Genomic DNA, 19,987 nt, shown 5'->3' with positions numbered 1-19,987 from the left:
ATTAAAAACCAGATATAATTTAGTATCCTTCTTACTTGTCATGTATTTTATGATTCCTATTCAAACCCTAATAATAGTATAGTTAACAATAATATGTTGTAAAGGGCTAGAATTGAGCAAATGCACTTGGATAATGGAACACATGAGACTAATTGCCAATTGGATGGTTCTCTATTAACTTGTTGAAGGTTGACCTTCCCCAGCTATTTGTGCTGATTTGATTGGTGGGACAAAGAGGGGGAAGTGATGTGTGTGGGGGAAGTAGGAGGAGAAAGAGGAAATTGAGGCTCTCTCTCTCTCTCTCTCTCTCTCTCTCTCTCTCTCTCTCTCTCTCTCTCTCTCGGCATTTGAGGGAAGAAGGTGTGTGTGGAGATTGCTAGATCTAATCCCCTGACCTTCTGACCTTGACCGTAAAAGATCAAGAATAAAGATGTTTAGTGATCCTGACTCCGGCTGACTTCTGGGAAGACAGAGTTCCAGCAACATGTCCTTATAACAAGCAGTATGACTTTTAGAAAAGTTTATTGGTCAAATGATCTGGGTAGTAGAATAATTTATAGTTTTTGTTCTTTCCAACCAAAGAGAGATCAACTAACCTGATATAATTAAGGAATTACTTTTTAATCCACTTTCTACTTTAAATATTTTCTTATTTTGCTTTTTCAAATGCTTTCTTTAATCTAAAAATTATTTTTTCTTCTCTTTTCAGAAATGATACATGTTCATAATTGATATCTGTATATTAGCCTGAAGTCTTTTTTCAATCAAAAGAGAATTATTTTCCCCTTTCATATTTAAAAAAGGAAAAAAAAAATTAAATCTATTTCAAATTATTTCAATGCTTCTTTGAAATCTAGATACATTGCTTATTCCTTTTCTGATAATTCATACTTGTTTGTATGAAATTCTCTATAATTTGTTGCCTTTTGTTCAATTTGGCTTTTGGTTTTTGTTTGTTTCTAAATGATATCTATTTATTCTTTTCATTTTTACATATAATATTAGAGCATACCTTTTAAAACCAAAAAAAGTAGTTCTTCTAAAACATCAAAAATGTATAGGACTTCTCTTGAAGTGTAGTCTTTGCTTTTACAGACTTGTGAGAAGTGATATTAATCTTCCATTTAGTGAATTTTCTTGATTTGAGTCTTTCTTACTGAGAATGTTTCCAGAAACATGTACAGAACATCTGAACTTATGCAATAAGAAAATCAAGTCAAGGATGTTAAAAAATGGGCAATTAGATTTTGAAATTTTGAGCCCTCTTGAAAAATAGATTCCATGTGAAACAACTTCTGTTTTTAGTGGACATAGGCATTAATCCCCTAATTTCCAAGCAAGATAGCTTAGAAATTAAAAAAGAAAAAAAAAAAAAAATAGAAATTCTGTCTTAAATAAAGAAGCTTGGATCAGGGACAATTTATTCTAGAGCACAGGTAGCTTAATCTAAGATCAATAGATCTCCAAAAGTTCCATGCATATATTTCTAAAGGCCAATGAATTTAGTTATATATTGTAAAGTTCTTGAATTGTGAGGGTCTGGTCCTCTGCTCAATTATAATCCTTCTCTGGGAGGAGATTTGTACAATCTTTTCCTCTGTGCTCAGGTTTTTTGGGAGCTCTGAATCTCCTCCAGCTCTTGTCCTTCCCCAAATCAGACTGGTCTCCTTTCAGCCTGCCAGGAGTCACAACTCTCTCCCAGTGTAGATTCTCTCAGACCCAATGCTGCCCTTCTTTTATCCTCCCAGAGAATAGTCATGTGAGAACTCAATGGGGCGAGGGGAAATACTTCCACCAATGAACTTGCTCCTCTTAGAATTCCTAAGGTGTAACCTCCCTTTAAAGGCCCGAACCAAAGGTCTGAGCCAGAGAACTGTCAATTCAACCTTAGTTCTCAACTTGTAATTATCCAGACAACCTGAGTTCTCACCTTGTCATTGTCCAGACAGCCTGAGTTCTCACCTTGTAATCCTAACAATATATAAGTGAATTTATTAATGCAACATAATGAATTTAGTTATATATAAGTAAATAGAGTTATATGTGGTATTTTATTATTTATACTTTAATACATAGGTATATCTGTGTGTGTGTGTGTGTGTGTGTGTGTGTGTGTGTGTGTGTGTGTGTGTGTACCTATGTATCTACACACATATACACACAGCTAGATATGGCTATTTATTTCAGTATGATGATTATTTGTAATTTGTAATTGTTTTTTGTTTGTTTGTTTTCATTCTTAAATATTATTTTAAAATTTCCTTTGACATCACCAGACAGTCCAAGAAATCCATTACATAAGAAATGTAAAGAACCCTATCTCTATAAAGGTGAAATAAGTAAACAAAAACATTTTTGTCATGGAAGTCAGCAAGAAGATTAAAAAGGAAAGGTGCCAAAAACAATTCCAGAAGTCTAAAGAAGAAATTTATAATATGGGGTTAAAATTATTTACTAACTAGTTACTTGTACCAAACAAGCACAACTAGGTGATACAATGGATAGAGAACAGGACTGGGGTGAGAAAGACTCATCTATCCAAGTTCAAATCCTGTCTCAGACACTTAATAGCTCTATGATTCTGAGAAAATCACAACCTCATTTGCCTAAGTTTTCTTCTCTGTAAAGTGAGTTGGAAATAAAGTGACAAACCACTATATTCTCTTTGCCAAAATGAAGTAGCAAAGAGTCAAATGTGACTGAAAAATAAGACATCATGTACCAAAACCTTTTTTTAAGCACAAATATACAAATGCAGAATTATAATAATAAATAAAAACTTATAACAGAGCACAAATATTCTTTTTCTAATGGAACAAACAACACAGGGGAACCACAGCCAGGCAACAAAAGTAACTAACTTACTAACTAACTAAGTTACAGAAAGTAACTAAGATGATGAATCCATCCACAGCATTATAGATTAATATAGACCCTCCAGCAACAAAGGTATAGTTGATTTGGTTGTAGCTCCTGCTACAAAGACTACAAGTTATGTAGAGAGACTTGTCAACAGTTAAGCAGTTGATCAGATAGTTGAATGAGGAGGCTTGTAATGGGTGACTTGACAGAAGGAAGTAAAGTGTCATGTTTGAGGCTTTCTTGAAACAGTTGTCCAATGTGGAAATTCAAGATGAAAATTACTTTGAACAGGTTTCTGGTGAAGGCTCTGAGGCAAGTTGATAAGGATGTCATGAAGAAGGTAATTACAAAGGAGTGGAAGAAAAAATAGTAGGGAAAGATGTTTGAGTAATATACAATGAATACTAACAGAGAACAATGAGATCACTACAGAATCCTTCCATTGTTCCAAAAAGATGAAAATTTTCAGTGAGAACAAAAGATCCTGAACAAAGAATGATTGTGAAGAAGAAGAAAGAAAGAAAGAAAGAAAGAAAGAAAGAAAGAAAGAAAGAAAGAAAGAAAGAAAGAAAGAAAGAAAGAAAGAAAGAAAGAAAGAAAAAGAAAGAAAGAAACAGTTTCAATAAGAAGTAAGAGTCTAGTCAGAATCTCAGGAGCTGAAGAGAGATCAATTGAAAAAAATAAATGATTAGAATTTTCAAGGTCTCCTTTTGAACTCATTGTTATGTCTTGAGACAAATCCTATAAGGAGCTATTTGTCCTGTGAAAAAGAGATTTTGATGACAGCAGGGGAATAATATTTTCCCCTTGTGAAGACTCAGCAATTAAAAAGATCATAAAGATCATGGATAACAGGAGGTAAGTGTCCAGGACATCTGTAGAAGTACCTTGAGCAAAGTCAATGAAGAGAGCTGATAAAGGTTAGTACTGGGATCTTCTTCCTGGAAGGTCAAAAATAAATGAAGCAAGGAAGGAAAAGAGGGAGGCAGGAAGGAACAGAGAAAAGAAAGATGGATGAATGGAAGGAAGGGAGGGAGGAAGGAAGGAAGGAAGGAAGGAAGGAAGGAAGGAAGGAAGGAAGGAAGGAAGGAAGGAAGGAAGGAAGGAAGGAAGGAAGGAAGGAAGGAAGGAATAAAGGAACTAAGGAATGAAGGAAGGAAGCTGATCAGGGAGGTGAATGAAGAGGCTCCATAATGGGTGACTTGACAGATGGAAGTAAAGTGTCATGCTTGAGGCTTTCTTGACAGCTGTCCAATGTGGAAAGTCAAGATGAAGGTTAGAGGTAGGGAAGGAAGGAAGGACAGAAAGAAAGAGGAAAGGAAAGAGGGAAGGAAAGTTGGAAGGAAAAAAAGGAAGAAATGAAGAAAGGGAGGGAAGAAGAGAAGGTAGAAAAAAACACATTAAGTTCTTACTATAGGCTAAGCATTTTGCTAAGTACAATTAATATTGAGTAAGATAACTTTTGTTTTCAAGGAGTTAAGACAAAATTTGTTCAGCTACAAGGAGTATGGAAAGGCCCCAATTCCTTAAGAGGACAGGCATAAAATAGGGTCTAAGAATCAACAGGGCATATGAAAATGCTTGGGGCTTGAAAGATCTAAATAAAGGGATTATAGTAAGGCCTCTCAGGCTTTTATTTCACCAAAAGAATTAAAATTGTTAAAACCAGTTTATGCAAGCATTATGAGAAGTTCTATATCCCTTCACCATGCATGGATCTGGACAGCCGAGAAGTCAAACTCAGTAACAAAGATTAAAGAAGAGGGAAATTTCCTCCAATGAAACCTAAGAGACAAGGGCTGAAATTGAGGGCCAGAAGAAGATCCATGGAAGGATGTTCCTTGAGGCAATTTCCCCCACTCTCTGACTATCCCAATTGAAGACAAGATAAAATTTGCAATTATTGTCAAAAAATGTTCTGTATCTGAAGTTAAGTTTACATTATTAACAAGTTATAAATTTGCCTGCATCCCAAAAGATGAAAGTATTGGAGGAACGTATTATTTGTATTTTTTTGGATTATGAGTGAGAATTCAATATACTTAAATATGGCTCAAGAAAGTAATAAAGAAGAAAAAAAGAAGAGGCCAATGAATATCTGATCATGATAAGAATTAACAAATATCATCAGGCAAGATATTAGCTAGCAATTTCTGATAGAAGAAAAAATCATCACTATTGCATGTCTTTAGGGATAATTGTATTTCTACTATTTGTTGATCTTACAGCAGCAATAAAAGCTGTTTTCCCAAGACATGTAAATAGAATAAATGGAAGAGCTTCCTTATATCTGTCAGTCTCCAAGACCACAGCTCCTGTTAATAATTTTTTTTAAATATCCATCTCACTTGTCAACTCCTTGCAATTTGTATTCTGATATCAAATGACTATTTCCATCAATGTTATTGATGAGGAGAAATTGAGGCTCTAAGCCAAGATGGATCAGCTCTTTTCCTGGTGGTATGATTACCTCTCTCTCCTTCCCCAAAGTAACCAAGGGCAGGTCCAGATAGTGAATAAATTCACTATCAATGCTGTATCAAAACAAAGTCTTTATTGATAATAAAGGGATAGACAGGCATTTGGCCTCTAGGAAGGCCAAGCTGCCTGGCAAGGGCCAGGAAGCCAGAACAAGTTGGCGGGCACAAGGCAAGGATAAACCGAATGTGAGGAAAACAATTTTAGAAATTAATTTTATACATAACCAGGGTCATAAAACAACGTTTGCACAGAGATGTTATCCAAGAGGTTCTGGAGAGATTTGTAAATAAGACAGGAATTTCTAAAATTCTATTAATTATTTGTCTCAAGTTATCTCCTTTAACCTCTCCCAAGACAAGAATTTCCTGCTGGTTATTTGTATCTAGGGCTATCTCTTTTTGACCTTATCATTATGAATTAACTTTTTGCTAATAATTCATTTTCTTTCTTTCCCTTCAAAAGTCAACTTTTGTGTATTTTATTCCTGTTAACCCCTACTGTTTCTCTTGGATAATTTTTATTACATTGGATGCTGTAACATTGTTTTATCTTGCCTTGATTCCTCATATGTTATCACTTTTGCTCAATTTCTATACTGCATCCTCATTCATCTTCCATATTAGCTATGTGCTTTTTCATGAATCTCTAACCCAATCCTTCTTCTTTTCTCTATTCACACACTATTTTTTAAAAAATGACACCTTATTGCTATTGTTTTTAACAGCAAATAAAAGTCTCCATTCTATAAAATAGATATAGAGTCCTTTAAAATAAGGTCAAGGACCATATGAGCATGCCCATATTCTCACTTCTTATTTTGTAAGGAAATAGAATTGCTTGTTATTACAATAAGATAAGAAAAAGAAATGAAAGAAGTAAAAATAAGGGTAAGATTAAGGGCTATTATTTTTTTTTAATTTTAATTTCATTTGTATTTCTAAATTCTCTCTCCCTACATCTCTTTATATAGAATTTTCTAAGTTTATTATTTCCCCTTTGGCTAATGAAGGCAATTTATGTGTGTGTGTGTGTATACATGTATGTGTTATGTACACATGCAAGTATATGTACACTTGTATATGTGCATATACATCTATAGGTATATGTGTATATATATATACACATATATTATATACAAGTATATGTACACTTGTATATGTGCATATACATCTATAGGTATATGTGTATATATATATATACACATATATTATATATACTTAATATATATATGTATGTATATATATACATATATATATACACAGACATACTTTTATACACACAAAAAATATTCATGAATTTCATTCAAATAGTTTTATTGGCATATAGTTGAGCAAAATAGCTTCAGATGATTGATTTATTTTACTTCATTTTAATTGGTGGAGCATTCACCCTTTTCATTTTTGAAATTGGGTATGCTACTGGTTTTCTTCTTTTTTTTTTTTTCCTTTTTTTTTTGTTACATTTTCAATTTTAGACTATATCCCTTATTTCCTCCTAAAGAAAGTCAATCCTTCACAATAATATATATGTGAAACCATATAATTTATAGTTCCATATATCACTGTTTCTCCTCTGGATATGGATAGCATCTTCCTGCAAAAGTCCTTAATATTTATATTATTCAGAAAAATTTAGTCATCTACTGTTACTATTAGAGCAAAATTGCTGTTTCTGTATACAATGCTCTCATTTCATTCTTCCTTTTATCCTGTACGTCTTTCCATGTTTTTTTTTAAATAAACCTGCTTATCATTTCTAACAACACAATAAATAGTATTTCATCATAATCATATAACCTTTTCATCCATTCTTCAATAGATGAACCAGTTCTTTGCTATAACAAGGAGAGTTGGTATAAATATTTTAGAACACATAGTTTTTATTCCTTTTTGTCTGATCATTCTGGAAAACACAACTAATAGTGACATTTCTTGGTCAAAGAGTAAAAAAAAAAAAAAAAAAAAAAAAAAAAAGTCTTACAACTCTTTCAGTATAATTCCAGTTCTTCAAAATGGTTAGGTCATCTCACAGTTACATTATATTACTGTCTCAATTTTTCCACATCTCTGCTGAAATTTGTCATTTTTTCTTCCTATCACCTTAGAGACAGTATCTAAAAGTTGTTTTGACTTTCATTTTTCTGAACAATAAATAATTTAAATAATCAAAGCATTTAGTTCATATGACTATATATATAGATTTGCTTTCTTTTAAAAACTTCTAGTTCATATTCTTTGACCATTTATAATTTGAGCAATTACTCATATTCTTATAAATCTGAAAAAAAGTTCCCTATATCTTCAAATATTTGAAGAATTGACTTGTAAATCCACCTAGTTCTGATGTTTAAAAAGATCCTTTATGGATTAATCAATACATACACATGCATACACACATACATATGTGTATATACATATATATATATATATATACATATACATATGTATATATATATATATATATATATAGGTTCCTTCAGATATTTTATTTCCTTCCCTATTAATCTGGAAAGTTTACATTTTTGTAAGTATTCTTTCATTTCATTTAAATCATCAGATTTATTAGCATATAATAAATAGATGTCACAGTGGATAGAACATTGGCCCTGAAGTTGAGAGGTCAATTTTTGAACAGGTGTCATTTGTCACTGAAATAAAACAAAAAGTGTATTCTTTTCGTCTCAATTCAATTTTCTCCAGACGTCTAGCTTAAGTAAGACTATTCATCTATCTGAATTCTCTCTTATTTATTTATGGTTATCTAATTCTAAGAGGGGAAGGTGAAATGAAATCATTCACTATTATAGTTTTGCTATCTATTTTCATTTGTAATGCACTTATTTTTCCTTTAAAACTCTGGATGCTAAGCCATAAAGCTGTGCACAGAGGAGGGGAGAAGGGGACAAACTCTGGGCCTTTATTCCCCTTCTGGTTCTATCCACCACAACCCTTTCTTGGTTTGTTTCTCCTCTTTTCTCCCCTCATTTTTCCTCAGTCCCTTCTCCCTCCCATCCCTTGGCCTCTTCCCTCACTCTGGCTCCCCAGGGGAAATACTCCTCACTCTAGAATAATTTCTCATAATATATAGTCTAGAAGGGCTGAAGCTGAAGAATGTCTATTGATGGTGCTATATTCTATTGAAGATAACTAGCAATAACACTACACAAAAGACTCTGCAAATAATGCAAGAACCTGAAAGAATCTGTAAGCAAGAATAATGTATCCAAGTCACTAATTAAGGAAAGCTTGAGAAAGAATGAGGATACCAGTGTTTGGCAAGAAAATAAGGGACAGGCTTCTAATCGTGGGCATGCCAAAAAAAGAGCCAATTCTAGTTTTAAACTAAGGCTGATGCAGAGCCTGGCAATGTGTGAGACAAAAGAGGTTCTCAGAGCATATCAAAGATAAGAAGAATATAGAATTTCCACAAAAGTTTATCCTGAAGAGCGATGACAACAGCATGAACCAGGATGATAACCACATCAGAGTTCTATTTCTAGATGGATCAAGGAGCAATTTGATAGAGGATAGAGAAAAGGAATATCAAAGGGTTTGAGAATATTTGTCTGAGAGCTTGGCCAGAAAGGAAATCCAAATGGCATCAGGTGAGGGACTGGGCTATATCTTAAGTAGGCACCAGAGCAGCATAGCCTCAAAAGGCTCTATCTCTAGTATGTGGCTATCTGTTACCAAAGCCAAGAGCTTCAGTGGGATCTCCATTCTTACTTGACATGACAACACTGGAAGAAATAAAGGAGTCAGTGTAAGAAGAATCTAGGGCAAGTTTAGCACTATGTACCCCAACTAAGTCACCTCATCCCAGCCTGTCTGGAGCTTTCTCCATTGCACTAAGGAGCAGCAGTATCCAACTCTCTCAACCACGCTCTAGGAGCAGCCATCTTTGAGTAAATCACATGATCTCACAGATAGTTGATCTTAGCAACCCTTTTGGGCAAATGAGCCTTAGCTGACAATATTCTGCTGAGATAGCTGATCCATCTCCGGTCCTATTCCAGTCCCAATACCCTCAACAGACTGGCTTCAGCATGATCTCCATGGACGAGCTTTTTCTCATCTCCAACTATTCCACCTCCACCCAAGCTCACCTGATCCCATAGGTCTTGCAACCTCAGGACTACATACAATCCCTACTACATACAACAATAGGTATAGGTTTCTTACTGTCCTCCTGGGCAGCATCCCAGATCCAAATAGCAATAACAACCTCTTTCTCACCCAGGGGCCTACAACCCCCAGCACTCTCAATAACTACCTTAGCCATCAGCAACCTGGATTAGAGCTCATAATGTCCAACCATATGCAGGCACCTTATCAGGGCTTTATGAGTTTCCAGCAGCTAAAGAACCCAGGCTTTCTCAGGAAAAAGGAGCAATATTGCTGGGGAAAAGGGGGAGAAAGAGAAGCTTTCAGAGGCAAGGCCTAAGGGTTCAGTATGCTCCACTACCTCCATACCATATTCCAAAGAGAAGTGAATCCTAGAAGGCGGTCCAGCAACCTATGCTAATATCCATGCTACCAGTCAGTACAGGGGGATTTACCAGCAGTGAGCCTGTCTATGTATTGTAATACACAGACATGGGTTGTGATCCCATCAGTACAGAAGAATGACACAAGCTCTTCAATAGGTTTTCTACAACTTCCTGGCTCTGGACAGTACCAGACAGCTTAATCTCCTTTCTCCTACAGCTCACCACAGATGCCACAACAATACTGAGGAGTATCCACTTCTGGACTAGGTATGATAGTCATAAGGTGAATGTTCCCAGTGTTCCCAGTGATTCCCAGGCCCCAAAGATCACTTCAATAGTTCAGTAAAGTCACTGTAAATGCTACCACATGCACCTGGAGACCTAACCAACAAGGAAAGCAGCTCCTAGGCCAAAGCACATCTGTGTAAAGCCAGTAAGATTACCTTATCAAATCTCCCACTCAATCCCCAATCTCATTTCCCATCACCAGCCTCAGCAGCATTTTCACAGCATTCAGCCCTCTTTCTGACTTTACACAGCTCCCCTGACTTATTCACCCTGCCAGGGCAATGGGGTGCTACTCCTTTCTCAGGAAATAATTACAGTACAATCTATCTATTTGTCCTCCTCAGCTCCTTAGCCAGTTGATTTATGTAGCTCACCAGGGACACACTGGAATGAAACATGGAAACCAAGGGAAGAGACAAACACTCAGATCTGCCTCCACTGAGCTAGCACAGTATTGACTTGGGGCTAGTTTTGGAGATAACAGATTTCACTGGGGGCATCATTCCCACAAAGGCCTAAAACCTCTTCCTTAGGCTCACCAAGTCCAGAGCCAAGTGGCTCAAGTATACTCAGGAATTGCAAACTGGTGGAAGTGGGGTGCAGTGGGGGTAGGGGTAGAATGATTGGCAAGCCAAGTTTGGGGGGAGATAATAGAGGGTAAATGGGATAACATGAGTGAAGACCTCTCATAAGAATATAGCCTTGGCATATGCCCTAATTGAGACTTTGCAATAACAAACTGAGCCATAGCTCACCTGCTCACCTGCAGTGTTTGATTATCTTAGATAAGCATTTCCCTTCTATCTTACCCTTTTTAATTAGAATTTAAGTATTTTATGGGTAACTAGTTTATTATTTAGTAGTATTATTTTGTTTCTGAGATAGATTTCCATGTTTAGGGTATAAGTGGGGACTCCCCCAGGCAACGGAAGAAAAGGTGGGGGGGGAGAAGGGGGCTTCTGGTTAGAGACTATATTATGTAGGATGAGTGCTAAATCCCCTCCTCGAATTAACTAATCAGAGGTATTTTCAGGTACAAATAAAAAACATTTATTTATTCCCTGCAGGGAAAGGCCCAAGCACACCTGCAAAGCATCTCAGGTCCCAACATGTGCTCTACCTGACAACCTGGAAGAAGTAAAGCTGGTTAAATACCAAAAGACTTTTCATTGGATAGATTAAAAGGAAGTAAACATCATTTATCAGTAGTCACCAATGTTGTCTGCTTCTTGTGGGTCATATCACTTCTTGTCACTTCCTGTCATTGACCTATAGTCTTAGCCTTTAGAGACTTCTAGACTTAGAGATCATGTGACTTCCTACAACCTGGGCCCAAGACCTGATCTTCAGACTCTGCAGACCTCTGGGCATAGAGGCTACATGATTTAGGCCTAGTCTCATAGTCCTCTTGAGAAAGCTTCACCTGTCTATCTCACTCAGTCACCTCTATCATACATTTGAAGATTTCTCACACCAATCCTAATATATTTCTTCTACTAGGGAATCTTTGTTACCTAGGTCTTCCAACTTGTTCTTGTGTTCTTACCTTTTAGAACCAATACCTACACATCAGTGGAAGCTTTCAAGAATCAATTAAACTAAGAAATCTTAAATTATTCTTATGATTAAGTGCATAAGTAAGCAGTTGACTGACTATTGCTGCTTAAAGCAGGAATCAGAGTCCTAGATTCCACCAACTCCCACTATTTGTCTTGGAAATCTAGTCATCACACACATTTTGTCTGGTATCTGGAAGCCAAAGTGCTGAGCTTCAGGATAAGGTATCAGGTGATTTTAGGTGGACCAAGTTATTGGAATTTCATGACTCGGGGTCTGGAAGAAGCAACTCTCCCAAGAATATATTTTTTATTTTTTTTTTTTTTTTTTTTTTTTTTTTACAGGCTAGTAAAAGTTTATTTGGAAGATGTAAAGTAAATTTCTTTTTTTTTTTTTTTTTTTTTTTTTTTTTTTACATTTTACATGTGTTACAATATAGTCTAGGTACAATACATGTGTGCGAATATCATTTTCTTGTTGCACAATAAACATTAGAATCCGAAGGTACATGCAACCTGGGCAGACAGATATTAGTGCTAACAATTTTCATTCCCCTCCCAGTGTTTCTTCTCTGGGTGCAGCTACCCCTGTCCATCAACTGGAAGTGAGTTGGATCTTCTTTATGTTGAAGATTTCCACTTCCATCAGAATACATCCTCATACAGTATTGTTGAAGTGTACAGTGATCTTCTGGTTCTGCTCATTTCACTCAGCATCAGTTGATTTAAGTCTCTCCAGGCCTCTCTATATTCCTCCTGCTGGTCATTTCTTACCGAGCAATAATATTCCATAACCTTCATATACCACAATTTACCCAACCATTCTCCAACTGATGGACATCCATTCATCTTCCAGTTTCTAGCTACAACAAAAAGAGCTGCTACAAACATTTTGGCACATATATGTCTCTTTCCGCTCTTTAGTATTTCTTTGGGATATAATCCCAGTAGTAGCGCTGCTGGGTCAAAGGGTATGCACAGTTTGATAACTTTTTGGGCATAATTCCAGATTGCTCTCCAGAATGGCTGGATTCTTTCACAACTCCACCAGCAATGCAGTAGTGTCCCAGTTTCCCCACATCCCCTCCAACATTTGTCATTATTTGTTCCTGTCATCTTAGCCAATCTGACAGGTGTGTAGTGGTATCTCAGAGTGGTCTTAATTTGCATTTCTCTGATCAGTAGTGATTTGGAACACTCTTTCATGTGAGTGGATATAGTTTCAATTTCTTCCTCTGAGAATTGTCTGTTCATATCCTTTGACCATTTATCAATTGGAGAATGGTTCGGTTTCTTATAAATTATGGTCAGTTCTCTATATATTTTGGAAATGAGACCTTTGTCAGAACCTTTGTTTTTAAAAATATTTTCCCAATTTGTTACTTCCCTTCTAATCTTGTTTGCATTAGTATTATTTGTACAGAAACTTTTTAGTTTGATGTAATCAAAATCTTCTATTTTGTGATCAATAATGATCTCTAGTTCTCCTCTGGTCATAAATTCCTTCCTCCTCCACAAGTCTGAGAGGTAGATTATCCTCTGTTCCTCTAATCTATTTATTATCTCCCTCTTTATGCCTAAATCATGGACCCATTTTGATCTTTTCTTGGTATATGGTGTTAAGTGTGGATCCATATCTAATTTCTGCCATACTAATTTTCAGTTTTCCCAACAGTTTTTTCCGAATAATGAATTTTTATCCCTAATGTTGGAATCTTTGGGTTTGTCAAAGATTAGATTGCTATAGATGTACCCTTTTTTGTCCTTTGTATCTAATCTGTTCCACTGATCTACAGGTCTATTTCGTAGCCAATACCAAATGGTTTTGGTGACTGCTGCTATATGATATAGCTTTAGATCAGGTACACTTAGACCACCTTCCTCTGAGTTTTTTTTCATTAGTTCCCTTGCAATTCTTGACCTTTTATTCTTCCATATGAATTTTGTTGTTATTTTTTCTAGGTCATTAAAATAGTTTCTTGGGAGTCTGATTGGTATAGCACTAAATAAATAGATTAGTTTGGGGAGTATTGTCATCTTTATTATATTCGCTCGGCCTATCCAAGAGCACTGAATGTCTTTCCAATTATTTAAATCTGATTTTATTTTTGTGGCAAGTGTTTTGTAATTTTTCTCATATAATTCCTGACTTTTCTTTGGTAGATGGATTCCCAAATATTTTATACTCTCAACATTTGTTTGGAATGGAATTTCTCTTTGTATCTCTTGCTGTTGCATTTTGTTAGTGATATATAAAAATGCCGAGGATTTATGTGGATTTATTTTGTATCCTGCCACTTTGCTGAAATTTTGAATTATTTCTAGTAGCTTTTTAGCAGAGTCTTTGGGGTTCTCTAAGTATACCATCATGTCATCTGCAAAAAGTGATAGTTTAATTTCCTCATTTCCTACTCTAATTCCTTGAATCTCTTTCTCGGCTCTTATTGCCGAGGCTAGAGTTTCTAGTACTATATTGAATAGTAATGGTGATAGTGGGCAACCTTGTTTCACTCCTGATCTTACTGGGAAAGGTTGCAGTTTATTTCTATTGCATATTATGCTTACTGACGGTCTTAAATATATACTCCTGATTATTCTAAGGAATAATCCATTTATTCCTATACTCTCAAGAGTTTTTAGTAGGAATGGATGATGGATTTTGTCAAATGCTTTTTCTGCATCTATTGAGATGATCATATGGTTCTTATTAATTTGATTATTAATATGGTCAATTATATTAATAGTTTTCCTAATATTAAACCAGCCCTGCATTCCTGGAATAAATCCTACTTGATCATAGTGTATTATCTTGGAGATGATTTTCTGAAGTCTTTTTGCTAATATCTTATTTAAGATTTTAGCATCAATATTCATTAAGGAGATTGGTCTATAATTTTCTTTCTCAGTTTTCGATCTACCAGGTTTAGGTATCAGTACCATGTCTGTGTCATAAAAGGAGTTTGGTAGGACTCCTTCATCCCCTATTTTTTCAAATAATTTATATAACATTGGGGCTAATTGTTCTTTAAATGTTTGGTAGAATTCACATGTGAATCCATCTGGCCCTGGGGATTTTTTCCTGGGGAGTTGATTAATAGCTTGTTCTATTTCTTTTTCTGATATGGGACTATTTAAGCAATTTATCTCCTCCTCTGTTAATCTAGGGAGCCTATATTTTTGGAGGAAGTCATCCATTTCACTTAAGTTATCAAATTTATTGGCATAAAGTTGGGCAAAGTAACTCCTTATTATTTCTCTAATTTCCTCTTCATTGGTGGAAAGATCCCCCTTTTCATTTGTAAGACTATCAATTTGATTTTCCTCTTTCTTTTTTTTGATCAAATTTACTAAAGGTTTATCTATTTTATTGGCTTTTTCATAAAACCAACTCTTGGTTTTATTTATTAATTCAATAGTTTTTTTACTTTCAATTTTATTGATTTCTCCTTTTAATTTTTGTATTTCGAGTTTAATTTTTGGTTGGGGGTTTATAATTTGGTCTTTTTCTAGCCTTTTAAGTTGTAAGCCCAATTTGTTAATCTTCTCTTTCTCAATTTTCTTCAAATAAGCCTCTAAAGATATAAAATTTCCCCTTATTACTGCTTTAGCTGCATCCCAAAGATTTTGATATGATGTCTCATCATTATCATTATCTTGGGTGAAATTGTTAATTGTTTCTATAATTTGCTCTTTCACCCAGTCATTCTTTAAGATGAGATTATTCAGTTTCCAATTACTTTTTGGTCTATTTACCCCTAACTTTTTACTGAATGTAGCTTTTATTGCATTGTGATCTGAGAAGAAGGCATTTATTATTTCTGCCTTCCTACATTTAATTTTGAGATCTTTATGTCCTAATATATGGTCAATTTTTGTATAGGATCCATGAACTGCTGAGAAGAAAGTATATTCCTTCCTATTGCCATTCAGTTTTCTCCAAAGGTCTATCATACCTAGTTTTTCTAATGTTCTATTTACTTTTTTAATTTCTTTCTTGTTTGTTTTGTGGTTTGATTTGTCTAAATCTGAGAGTGCAAGGTTGAGATCTCCCACTATTATAGTTTTACTGTCTATTTCTTCTTGCAGTTCTCTTAACTTTTCCTTTAGAAAGTTAGATGCTATACCACTTGGTGCATATATGTTTAGTATTGATATGGCTTCATTATTTATGCTACCTTTCAGCAGGATATAGTTTCCTTCCTTATCTTTTTTAACGAGATCTACTTCTGCTTTTGCTTGATCTGAGATAAGGATAGCTACCCCTGCTTTTTTGGCTTTACCTGAAGCATAATAGGCTCTGTTCCAACCTTTTACCTTTACTCTGTATGTATCTCCCTGCTTTAAGTGTGTTTCCTGTAGACAACATATTGTAGGGTTCTGCTTTTTGATCCAATCTGTTATCCGTCTCCATTTGATGGGATCGTTCATCCCATTTACATTTACAGTTAAAATTACTAATTCTGTGTTTCCTGCCATCGTATTATCCCCAGATTATGCTTTTTTCCCTTGACCCCCCTGATCCCCCTCCCCGATATTTAATTTACAGACCCCCCTTGTGACGCGCAACCCTCCCTCTTTTTTTTTTTTTTTTTTTTTTTTAGGATCCCTCCCTCCTCCCTCCAAGTCCCTTCACTTATTCTCCTTTTCCTTTCCCCTTTTCCTCTCCCCCCTTTTAATGAGGTGAGAGAAAATTCTCTGAAAAACAAATATGTTAATTATTTACTCTTTGAGCCTCTTCTGATGAGAGTAAGATTCACACAATGATTCTCCCCCTCACTAAGTTCCCTCAGATATGGTGTATTTTCTATGTCTCTTCCTGGGATGTAGTTTCCCTCTTTTTATCACTCCTTCCCCTTTTTCTGAACCGACCTCCTTCCCTTTACCACACCCCCCTTTTTTTCTTTTATATCAGTAAAATCAAATTATCCTTGAGTATTTTTTATATACCCACAACAAAGTTACAGTTCTCAAGGGTTCTGTGTACCTTTTTCTGTTTCTCTTCAGTCTTGTGGATGTAGATCAAATTTTTTGTTTAAGTCTGGTTTTTTTCTTAGAAACATATAGAATTCCTGTGTTTCATTGAATGACCATCTTCTTCCATGGAAAAAGATGCTAAACTTAGCTGGGTAGTTCATTCTTGGTTGCAGTCCTTGATCTTTTGCCTTACGGAATATCAGGTTCCAGGCCCTTCTATCTTTTAATGTGGAGGCAGCCAGATCTTGGGTGACCCTTATTGTGGCACCTTGGTATTTAAATTGTTTTTTTCTAGCTGCTTGCAGGATTTTCTCCTTTGTGTGGTAATTCTGCAGCTTAGCCACAATATTCCGTGGTGTTCTTTTTTTAGGGTCTATTTCAGAAGGAGTTCGATGAATTCTTTCCACATCTACTTTCCCTTCTGTTTCTATTATCTCTGGACAGTTCTCTTTGATAATTTCCTGTAAAATAGAATCTAGGCTCTTTTTTTGGTCATAGTTTTCTGGAAGTCCAATGATCCGCAGATTATGTCTCCTAGATCTATTTTCCAGGTCTATAGATTTTCCCAGTAAGTATTTGACGTTGTTCTCCAGCTTCTCATTTTTTTTGTTTTGTTTGACTGATTCTTGGGTTCTCTGTGAATCATTCATTTCTATTTGTTCCATCCTGACTTTTAAGGAGTTATTTTCTTCTTTCACAGTTTTTAGTTCTTTTTGTAAATGCCCAATTTCGTTTTTAAATGAATTATTTTGCTCTATTGAGTTTTTTTCCATTTCCCTAATTTTTTTTTTTTGAGAATTATTTTCTTTTTCCAATTCAGAAATTCTATTTTCTTGAGACTTTTTTATCTTTTCCAATTCAGAAATCCTACTTTCCTGTGTTTTTTTAACCTTTTCTAATTCACTAATTTTGTTTCCCTGCATGTCCTGTGAATTCTTTATTTTTTCCAACTCCAATTTCAGGACGTTGTTATTCTCTATCATAACTTCCCTTTCTTTTCCCCATTTTTCTTCGATCTCCCTCAATTTTTTAAGAGCTTCTTCTAGGAGAGAGTTATGTGATGGGGGGCAGGAATCGTTCCCCTTTGGGTTGTTATCTTCTGAATCTTTGCTGTTAACTTCCTCGGGGTTGGATACCCGCTCTTTCTCTGTATAGAAGGAATCTATGGTTTTTCTAGCTTTTTTGCTCATACTTAAAAAAATATTTTGGGGTCTGTCCCTGGGGTAGGAAATTATTTACTTCTTTACCAGCTTCCTCCCAGACCGGATGGATGCAGCGGCTCCTGAGCCTGAGCTAAGAGAGAGCTCTGGGAGAGAGTTCCCCACCCCCTCCCTGGAAGTGCCTCAGAGGTGATTAGCACTACTGTGCTTGGAGGGCGTAGAATAGTGAAGACAGCACGAAGCTCAGCCTATGTGTCCGGGTGGGGAGTGGATGTCTGCAGCAGGTGACGTGAGAAGCCCCTGTGCTCAAACTGGAAGTGTCTGCCAGAAACCGCGGTCCCTAGTTCAAAGGTTCCGCTTCTCTGGGACTTCCTGGAGCTGAGTTCCACTCCCTCCAGCTAAGCTAGGCAGTGTGTGTTGCCTTGGGCCGTATCCACCCACTTGTCAATCTCTTAACTATTCTCAGGTGGTAGCTGAGGCCACACCCCCTGGTGCCGAGTCTACTGAGTCACCCCCAGGGTCCGGGGAAAATCTAATCTGAGTTTTAAAATATTTTGGCTTTCTCTTCTGAACTGCTAAATAATTAGCAGAGAAGAGCTAACAGCCTGTGCCAGATTCCTTTACCTCAGTGGCTTCTCTGATCCCAGAGCCCTTCCCAGCACAATGGGCGCAGTGTGCCACTACCCCACCATCTGTGCTGGTCTTTCTTATTCCTCCCCTGAGAACTGACCTTTCCTGTTGAAACTCCAGATTCTCTTCAGCTGGTAAGTCGTGCTTCCAGTCCTTGTGGTATCTATCAGTCCTGAGCTAATTTTGAGACTTAATTTATCTAATTGGTTGTGAGGGAGTGAGGACGTTCACTGAGTCGTGTGTTTCTTCTCTGCCATCTTGGCTCCGCCTCCTCTCCCAAGAATATTAAAAATACAAGTACTAAATATGAACAAAAAAGAAAGACTAAACAAAAGTGTAGTTAATATAGAGATTACTAGAACAATAATCAGGAATCTCACCCAGAGGAAGGCTGGGAGGAAGATGAGGCTATCATAAATGCCTCTCATCCAAAGAGCTTTTCTTAGGATAAATATCAAAGAATGTGTTCCCCAAATTCTTGCTTTTGTTTCCTGAAAGAAGTAGGAGTAATGGGTGGAACATTGTGTTCTTCAGTGAGTATAATCTCCTCAGCAAAAGCCCTAGAACCTTCTAAGGGAAGGCTTTTACCCTATTAGTACAGGTGTTAACAGAACTGAAAGCATTTTAAAGCCCCTTGAAAGGGGGCATATGTTCAGACCTTTTTAATAACCCTTTCAGAATTTACTTGCCTGGGAGTCATGAGGGAATGCATGAGTTAGTAGTTGGGGAATTAAAGATGCCGTGGTCAGGTGCAAACAGGTATCAGCATGGGCAGCTGATCTGTAAGCCTGTTTCCATTCACCTGAAGTGAATTTCCCTTCCTTTAGGAAACAACAGAAACCTCTTTAGGTCCATGTACAGCTAGTAGTAATCATTTTCCCTGCATACTTAATGGGGAATTGTTTGGCTGTCAAAAAATCCCCTTTCTTTCCATTTATTCCCCATAATCATGCAAAACATGAAAAATATATTTCAAGTCTTTGAGAAGTAAGCAAGGGTCTAGGATAGGGTTCCAGAGAGCCCTAGGACCTACCCCTTCCTTCCATCAACATACAATGTAAAAGGCTCTAGACAGAAGATTAGTTTAGTTTTCAGGGTCTTAAAAATCCTTGGCCTAATCAGAACATGGAAGATTGTCTGCTTCCTCTCCCAAAGAGCAAAAGGGAAGGTGCAAGGTGGCCCCAAAAACTTAGGTAAAGTGGGCCTTTAGGCAAAGAAACTCTAACCCCAGAAAGCAAAAGAGGCAGCAAAGAACCCTCTAAGTCTGAGCTGCAAATCAAAATATCATCTATATACTTGTATTGTGCCTCATATCTTCCACTGACCACTTTCTCTAATTATAGAAATTTGCTATAAGAGGAAAAATCAGGGACATGATTTAAATAGTATCAAAACTAGTCCTTTAGGTTTTGACTTGAAAGTACATACAGCATAAAGCAGCCTTAACTCATTTTGTACTTCAGGTAATTGTCCTAGTTTTTAACAATTCCACCTTAAGCTAGACTCAGGAATAATCAGGTGGATTCTTAGTCAAAAGAACACTACTG

The 19,987-nt window shown here is 36.2% G+C and overlaps 1 pseudogene; it reads left to right on the top strand.

Moving 5' to 3' along the window:
- The first annotated feature begins 8,937 nt into the window (after window positions 1-8,937).
- On the top strand, window positions 8,938-10,639 carry LOC141547281 (R3H domain-containing protein 2 pseudogene; annotated as a pseudogene).
- The last annotated feature ends 9,348 nt before the right edge of the window (window positions 10,640-19,987 follow it).

The sequence above is a fragment of the Sminthopsis crassicaudata genome, chromosome 6 (genome assembly GCF_048593235.1).
Source record: "Sminthopsis crassicaudata isolate SCR6 chromosome 6, ASM4859323v1, whole genome shotgun sequence".
NCBI classification, from domain to species: Eukaryota; Metazoa; Chordata; class Mammalia; order Dasyuromorphia; family Dasyuridae; genus Sminthopsis; species Sminthopsis crassicaudata.
This window is presented reverse-complemented; position numbering and strand designations above follow the sequence as displayed.